A 9,483-nucleotide genomic window follows, 5' to 3' on the forward strand; every position below is an offset into this window, starting at 1 on the left:
GTGTAACCCTTAAGTTTGCAAAATGGATTTATGAATGGCCGGTAGTTACCTCTGACTGGTGTCTAGCATGTATACCAGGTTATATATGAAGAAAAAATGGTGGAAACATAGGAATCTTTATTTTCTTCTTTCAGCTTAACTATATTTCTACAATCAAGTCATATTCTGTAATGTAAATTTTAACGAATAGTGTTACCTTTATTCTTTGGAAGGTTATAGGCTTATTTTAAGGAAGAATTAAGACCGTGTTTTGTTTTTTTGCTTGTATTGTTCCATTTAGTTTAGATTTTAAGATAATAATTAACTTTTCTATAAAGGAAAGAAATAATCCTTGTTTAAAAATCAAGTTTAAGTTGTTTTAATTCCATGGAATATTTTTTACAAATAAAATATCTGAAAAATTTGCATGTGAACTCCGACTTCTGGGTCATAAATAGGGTTCACTGTACACAGGCAAATTCTAAATAATTAAGTAGTATTGAATAATGAAAACAATAGAGAAAGGGTCTAGACTTATGGGGTCTAGACCCCATAGACTTATGTGTGACAATGCTATCAGCCAAATTTCCATAATAACTAACATTTTACTGTGGGCTGTGTGCACGTGATTTGAACATAACATTTATGTCTAAAATAAAACTCTTCAATTGTTTCTTTCCTCAAAAAAAAAAAAAAAGAAAAGAAAAGAAAAGGGCGGTGGGGGGAAGAAAACATCTAATTTTAATGTAACACTAAATCCAAAGGCAGTACAGCTGTTTGGTTTTGATTGTTTAACTCAGCTGTTTTATTCTGAGAAAAGCACAGCTGCCTTTTGATGTCGTCTGCTATTCAAGACTGTTCTTTGGGGGGGGGTGAAATGTATGAGGAGAGCTCAGAGACCACTGGTGGGTTCAGCTTCCTCTCTTGCTACATTGCCATTTCTTGGTGTCGCTCTTCACATTTCAACATCGGCTAACGCAAGTTCCTTCCCTTGTACACTGTCTTTCCCTCCAGAATTCTGCAGTACTGTTGGTGGAAGGGTAAATATTCTTTTTTTTTTTTAAGGACAATTTTTGAGAACCTATTCAGATCTTAAATATTTGACATATCTGGATTATATTCATTTTTGAGGTACAAAGATAGTGTTGTGGTTATGTTTTTTTTAAAGAATCATCTTGAAGTGACGCATACTGAAATAGTTACAAATGAAATGATACAATGTCTGAGATTTGCTTCAAAATAATCAAGGGGAGGGAAGGCAGGGGAAAAGGTAAATTAAGGGTGGCTGTGAGTTCATAAAGGGGTAGTGGGCATTCATTCTACCGTTCTAATTTTATATTTGTTTGTAAATCTCCATAATAAAAAGGCTTTAAATAGGGTAAATTAAAACAACATAAATACTTATATTTATGTTATTTTTTCCTCTATGTAAATTAAATGACCCCTGGGCTTTCCTGGTGGCACAGTGGTTAAGAATCCGCCTACCAATGCAGGGGACACGGTTTGAGCCCTAGTCCGAGAAGATCCCACATGCCACAGAGCAACTAAGCCCGTGCGCCACAACTACTGAGCCTGAGCTCTAGAGCCCGCGAGCCACAACTACTGAGCCCACGTGCCACAACTACTGAAGCCCATGCGCCTAGGTGCTGTGCTCCACAACAAGAGAAGCCACCGCAATGAGAAGCCCACGCACTGCAATGAAGAGTAGCCCCCGCGCAGCAATGAAGACCCAACGCAGCCAAAAATAAATAAATAAACTAATTAAAAAATTAATAAATAAAATAAATTAAATGACCCCTCAGTTCCACATCTAGAGATCTATCCTACAGAAACTCATCCACAGGCACACATTTATGTAGAAAGATGTTCTCTTTAACATTGTTTAGAATAACACATATTGGAAACCATATTCACATTCCACAACGGGGGAATGGTTAAAATTCACTGTAATTCATTCCACTGTCTATTTTGATAACCAACAGCCCCCCCCCCACTTAGAGTTAGTTACTATAGGATAATGTTAATAGAAGTCAGAAGATACTGTTTGTAAGGACCCTGAGAGACGTTCCAAGGAGGAGATCTCACACTGGATGGAAGTCTGGCAGTTCACGAGTGATTTGCCACTGATGCCAAGCCCCTAAAAGGGGAGTGAATTATCTCCTTGGAGACCTCCTGGAGAACTATGCCAGCAATCCTGATGACTCAGAGCAGGAGAGGACTGACAAACCCAGGGCCATGTCACCACTTCCTGCCTCAGGAAGTCTGTGGGTGGTGGACGAGAGGCCTGTGTCAGGTAGACAAGATCAAAGGCCTGGGAACATCCCCACTTTCCTTTCTTCTTGTCTTCCCTTTAGGTATAATCTCAAGGAATGTACTTGTCATTCTGCTTCGACAGTGGCTGGTGTTATTTGGCTTGGATAATTTTCTCAAGTCAGTGGACAAAACACTCCCTAAAGGCCCATCCAAGCTCTGGGGTCTGTTCCTATACGTGGCAGCTCTGATTCTCCGCTACTCCTCCTCAAGACACAGTCAGAATCTGCGCTTCTCTCTAAGCAGATTAACCCACTTGCTTTATCTTATCAGGACTCAACTACTACTCTTGACAGGCCCAGGCACGCTGCACCCTGGAGCGACTCCTGCCCCAAAGGGAGACTGGGAAGCCCTCTAGATGAACTGAAGTTACCTCAAGTCCAGTTTCCCTAGTTCCTTGACTCTGATGGGCTGCCCTAGACTTAAGGTGAGTCTCGTGACTCTTGAGATGGGTTTGTTATTTCAGAGTCAAGGAGTCGAAGTCAGAACACCCAGCTCTGTCTCTTACCAGCTGTGTTTCCATGAGGAAAAATAAACCACTTACTCTTCCTGAGCATTATTTTCCTCATCTTATTATTACAGATTGGTGTAATAATAAGCCCATTATAGGATTACAGTAAGGTAGGTAATGTGTGTAAAAAAAAGACCCAGAACAGTACCCCGGCACACAGTATGTGTTGGTTATATCTGATACACACTGCCTGGTCTTCATCACACTCTTCGGCTGTGACCACCAGACGTATAAGATTAGGCCTGATCACCTGACGCCAGGTTCATCTGGACCACCCCTTTCCAAGAATTGACCCCTCCCTGTTTCAACAACACTCTGTTTTCCTGGTCACTGTTTTATCGTGTTCTCTTTGACTCTCTGTTGCCGATAATCATGGCATGGTGGCCGCACCTCATAAAGTACTTATAGAGATGTGGTTATGGAAAACAAACAGTTGCTTTTTCAAAAAAGGAAGGCAATATCACTTTCCTGTTGGTTAGTTCTCTGTCCAGGGATACCTGAGACAAAGATGCTGGCCGCCCAAGTGGACACCAAAGGGGGAAAGTGGCAGGGCGTGGTGGTGGGATGAATTGGGAGATTGGGATTGACATGTGTACACTAATATGTATAAAATAGATAACTAATAAGAACCTGCTGTATAAAAAAATAAATAAAATTCTAAAATTCAAAAAAAAAGAAATTAATGTACTGAAGCAGCCTAAATGTCCATTGACAGATGAATGTATAAAGACGATGTGGTATATATATATGTATATCATCTATATATATAGATATACAGATATACATACACACACAGACACACACACAATGGAATATTACTCAGCCATATAAAAGAATGAAATAACGCCTTTTGCAGCAACATGGATGGACCTAGAGATTATTACACTAAGTGAAGTAAGCCAGACAAAGACAAATATCATATGATATCACTTATATGTGAAATCTAAAAAAATGTACAAAACTCACAGACACATAAAACAAACTTATGGTTACCAAAGGGGGAAAGGGGGGGAGGGATAAATTGGTAATTTGGGATTAACAGATACACACCGCTGTATATAAAATAGATAAACAACAAGGACCTACTGTATGGCACAGGGAACTATATTCAATATCTTGTAATGACCTAAAATGGAAAAGAATCTGAAAAAGAATATATAGAGGTAGATCTATACATCTATCTATCTATATATCTATATCTATCTATATGTCTATATAACTGAATCACTTTGCTATATACCTGAAACATTGTAAATCAACTATAGTTTGGGAACTCCCTGGCAATCCAGTGGTTAGGACTCAGTGCTTTCACTGCTGGGACCCAGGTTCAATCCCTGGTCAGGGAACTAAGATCCTGCAAGCTGCGCAGAGTGGCAAAAAACAAAACAAAACAAAACTATAATTCAATTTAAAAAAAAAAAAGAAATTAATATACTCAGCAAGGCAAGTTCATTTAAGTCCCAAATATTTCAGACGTAGCCTTGAATCTTATTATGTAGTAATAGAAATTTTCAAGACAGTTGTGACTGTAATACAGAACAATAGCTTTTTATTAATTTCTGGTGAGAATTCATGACCACTTTTACTCAGATTTAAATCACCCTAATTTTCTTGGTCTAATGTACCTAAGATTTCTTCCATCTTTATGAGGTATTTTTACAGATTCTTTTATTTAGTCAACGTGCATTTATTGAGCATTGACTTTGTCCCAATCCCAGTGTGGAAAATTCAGAAATGGAAAAAATGATTTTTCCCTGTGCCGTTTTTTTCAAGATAACAGTATCTTCTTGTACATCTCTGTACTTTACAAACAATACACCCCAGTATTAGTACCTCAATGCAAATTACTTTCAACCATTTTGTATAATAAAGAACCTCCCAATATTATTATACCTACCTCCTTCTAAACCTACACTTCTTCAGTTTTCTTTTGTCTTTTATGCAGACCTTCATGTGAGAAACTGAGCCTCCTCTCATCAAACTACCAAAGGTGGGCTCGATGCCAGGGGAGGGACAGAGTCAACCATTCAGAATTATCCAGCAGCTTCCAAAAGAACAATGGGGTACACATTTCATGCTTTCTTATGTGCTTACTGTCCCCCTTACCTCCCCTTCCTCCTTCTGGTCCTGTTAATTTTTATCAAACTAAAAGCTAAATTGTTTAAAAGTTAAATACTTCTACAAGGCTTTTTTTTGTGTGTGTGTGGTACGCGGGCCTCTCACTGTTGTGGCCTCTCCCGTCGCGGAGCACAGGCTCCGGACACGCAGGCTCAGCGGCCACGGCTCACAGGTCCAACCGCTCTGTGGCATGTGGGATCTTCCTGGACCAGAGCACGAACCCGTGTCCCCTGCATCGGCAGGCGGACTCTCAACCACTGCACCACCAGGGAAGCCCTACAAGGCTTTTTTAATGAAAAATCAATAATCCCACCTTCCCTCCTTCTGCCATTACCCCATTCCTAGAGACACCCACATTCAACTATTTTAGCCCAGTCCTCAATGTTCTCCTTGCTATTTCTACATAACACGTTTGCTTTACCATCTCTTCAGTTGCACAACTTTTTCTTTTACGTGAAATCAACAATTGTGTGTGTGTGTGTGTAAATTTCTGTTTGTCTGGCTTTCTATACACAGATCTCTAATTAAACCCCCCAAATTTTCACCAGATGTCTAAATCAGGGGTCAGCAAACATTTTCTATGAAAGAGATAGACAGTATATATTTTAGGTTTTCTGGTTCACATACAGTTTGCTACATTTTTTTTGATCCAACCCTTTAAAAATGTAAATAACCCTTTGTAGGGACTTCCCTGGTGCTCCAGTGCATAAGATTCTGAGCTCCCAATGAAGGGGGCCCAGGTTTGATCCCTGGTCAGGGAACTAGATCCTGCATGCATGCTGCAACTAAGAGTCCACATGCTGCAACTAAGAAGCCGCATGCTGCAACTAAGAAGTCTGCATGACGCAACTAAGACCCGGCACAGCCAAAATAAATAATAATTAAAAAAAAAAAGAAAGAAAGAAAACCTCTGTAGCTTACAGGCAGGAAAAAAATTAGGCCTCAGGTTGGATTTGGACTTCAGGCTGTGGTTTGTCAACCTCTGGCCTAAATCTCCTTGAAAGACTTTCAGATGTATCCAATATTCCATCAATTTCATATCTTGGAGAAGAATCTCCCAGAGATTTTTAATTGGTTCCAGTCTGGCCTGGTTACCTGTTCTCTCACCTTATCCAGAGGATCCCCTTCACCATCTGCACAGGGTCCCATGCACAGATAATTTTCAGTATTCCATATCTTTCTCTTTCTTTGTTTACTCCCTCATTTTGGTGAAGTGTAGACTTCAGCAGCTTTCTGAAAGGTAAAAGAGGAAAAAATTTGAGAACTTGCATGTCCAAAAAATATCTTATTCTTCCCTTGTACTTGACTGATAGTATGGCTGGTTATAAAATTCTAGATTAAAAATCAGTTTTCTTCAGAATTCAAAAGGCATTTCTCCACTATCTTCTAGATTCCAATGTCACCGATGAAAAGTCTGAAGCATTTCAGCTTCTTTTATATATGACTTATTTTCTCTCTGGAAGTTTTAGGAACTTATTTTTGGTCCCAGGGTTTGAAAGTTCATACAGATGTATATCTATTCACACTGGTGTGTTAGGACATCAAAGCCTTTTACTCTTGAAATTCATGTCTTTTGATTTTAAGGAATTTTCCTGAATTATTTTCTTGATGTCTCTCCCTACCCCCAGTTTTTCTAGTCTCTCTTTCTGGGACTTATTGTTAGATGATAGAACTCTACTTATCTTCTTTTAGACTGGAACTCTATCTTTTTTGCATTTTTCTGTTTACTTTTGATTCATTTCTGCTCTCATATTTCAAATTTTAATTTTTTGCTCTGCATGTTCAGAGCATCCTGTTTGTTTCATAGTTGTGATATCTTTCTTATATCTCTGAGGCTATTAATAATAGTTTTGTTTTGGTTTTATATTTTACCTATCTCACATAGTGTTTTCTTCTCCAGGGTGCTCTTCTTTGTTTTCTCTCTTTCATGTTAAATCGTTTCCACAGATATCTGGTAATTCTTGGTTGTTTGTTAATATTTAATAGTGAGGGACCAAAAACTGGAAGCTCTGAGTATATGTGTGAGGCTAACCATCTGTGGGTTTCTCTGTGAGTGATCTGGCTGGGCCATATTATTGGAGAACTTGGGATTTTCAGTACATTTAGATCTTTCCTCTTGGGCTGGTCCATTCTGAAGAATTTTCCAGCCTCCTGCCTGGAGGATAAAGTCTTGGTTCCAGTATTCTGGGAACCAAATAAAGAAGAGAAGAGGAACTGGTTCAACAACCAACATGCACATTTATTTAATTCTCCTATTTTCTGTTTGGCACTCCTCCCCGCAACTGGGCCTGTAGTCTACTAATTTAGAGGCCCTCTTTGTCTTTACCCTCTCCAGAGAATAAGCAGATAAACCTCCATTCTTCTGCTGGGGAGGGGACTAGCTGGTTATGCCCTATTCAGGGTGTTGATGATGGAGTGGGTGGCGGCTTGGGGGCAGTTCCCGGGATTGGCGAGGGAGGGGGGAGGGGGGTGGACTAGGTAATTAACAACTTCTTAGACAAACTGTTAACAATTGTATTTTGGCTCTACTTTTAGAAGTCCTTGAGCCTACAAATTCCTGAGATCTTTTGGGATTTTCCTGGGGATTAGAATTAGGTTTGTTCCTAGTTTTCTCCACGACTACTTTCAGACTTGGCTTTTTGAGTTCTGCCCAGCTTGCTGCCCCTTCTATCTAGCTTTTCCCGGTTCCCACAAGCTTGTTGGTACTTCTATTTTCCTTTGCGCCCCTATAGCTTTATGCCTTGAAGGGAAAAGGCTCTTCATCTTAGTGGGGCTTTAGGAGGCTGCAAAATTAGACGCATATAATCTACCACTTTTTCCCTAGACGTCTGTATGAGCTTCTTAGTTTCCCACTCAATTCCTTTCATATATATCATCATTCAAATGTCTTCGGTTTCCAAATAGCATTAAGCTTTTACATTCAGGTTCAGGAATATTACCATTTCTATATCCCCAAATGCTTTCATGGGGGTGGGAGGCACTGAGAGTGATAGGTGAAATAAAGATTGCTGGTTTACAAAGAAAAAGGGAAATTCTGAGTTTTCATGTAGCAAACTCTTCTAATCACACATAGCTCTCATGTGATTTATTATGCTTTTTTTTCTTAATAGTCATTGTAAAATAAGTATTAAATAATTGCCAGGTTTTGTCACCGATAACTCTGGTATGAGTAAAAAAAAGGGGGGGGTCTCCTATCGATTAGTTTAAGACTGCAGTAAAGAATCTAACCAAAGATGGAATTTGGTTAACTTCAAAGTAGAGACCAGATTTAGTGATGGGGAATAAAGCCCTGTTTTGTTATGTTATGGCCCATGAGTTAATCCAAAGAGCTCTGGTGGGCTTAGTTGCAGATAGGAAAAGGAATCTAGCTAGATTTTAAAGAACATTTTTATGTAGGCACGCCAAGTCATGCTTATCTAAGGATTCTCTAATTGGATGCCATGAAGTGATGCAACGTAAGAATGAAACAACAAAATGAAGCAAAACAGAAAATAAGATAACTTGGGCAAGGAGTGGAAGGGAGAATAAAAAACTAACTGAAGATAGTTAAAACTCAGAGCATTACTAACTTAACGTCAAATCACATCATTGTGTTCTGGCTAATTGGAAGCTGGTGTCATCAATTTTTGTCTAGATGGGGTAGCTTGTTTACCAAAAGACTGGTCAGACTATGTTTGACTGCAGACATTTATTTAATGGATATGCTAATGATCAGTAAATAAACTGCTTGCAGCTTTGAAAGTGTGTTAGGCACAATGGTGTAAAATAATTTTCCCTTTGAAAGTTCACTCACAATGTTTGAAAATTCACAAGGTATTATCTGCTTGCTCACCTTATAATCACAGTTTCAGTCACACACCTTATCAAGAATCCAGCACCAATGCTGTATCAACAGGGCAACATGAAGAGGAAATTTGGTGAACATCAGACGGATTCAACCCCTGCAGGGCTTAAGCCAATTCACACAGCACCGTAAAGTCATTTTTGACATCTGCTTTATCAATCAAAAAGAGCAGAAATACAAAGGCAATCTGAGAAGTGGTGTTTCTTCCAAGGAGCTGACAATCTGAGGAGGAAAAACACGTATGATAGAAGTTGGAAAATATTCAAATGCTGAAGTGTCATAATGTCTCCAAATGCAAAAGAAGTTCCACTGAGGATCTGAACTGAGCTGTGATAGACAAGGACGTGAACAGGTAGCTGGCAAGAGAGGAGAAAGGGCAGCCTACAAAAGGGAGGAAAGGAGAATAAAGAAAGGGAGACAGACTAGAAACAGATGTGCTCTGTAATCTGGAGTAAAATGGTATTGAAGTGTTAGAGAGCTGAATACAATTAAGTGCCGGGAACCAAAGCAAGAGTGAAGGTTTCTACGCACAAGAAAACTTAATTCTTACAATTATCAGCTGGATACTGACCCACCTCTTATTTGTCATTAGACATAGAGTTGTCTTTGCTTCAGAAACCTGGTAGCCTCACTTTCTATCTCAATGTCTAGAAATAAATTTAAGCCAAAGAAATTATGTTTTTCACCCATGGAAAAATGAGGTTCTGCCTAGGGAACGGAT

This window comes from Delphinapterus leucas, chromosome 18 (assembly GCF_059928025.1).
Source record: "Delphinapterus leucas isolate spDelLeu-1000000601 "Yukka" chromosome 18, BTC_Dleu_Yukka2, whole genome shotgun sequence".
In the NCBI taxonomy this organism is placed as follows: domain Eukaryota; kingdom Metazoa; phylum Chordata; class Mammalia; order Artiodactyla; family Monodontidae; genus Delphinapterus; species Delphinapterus leucas.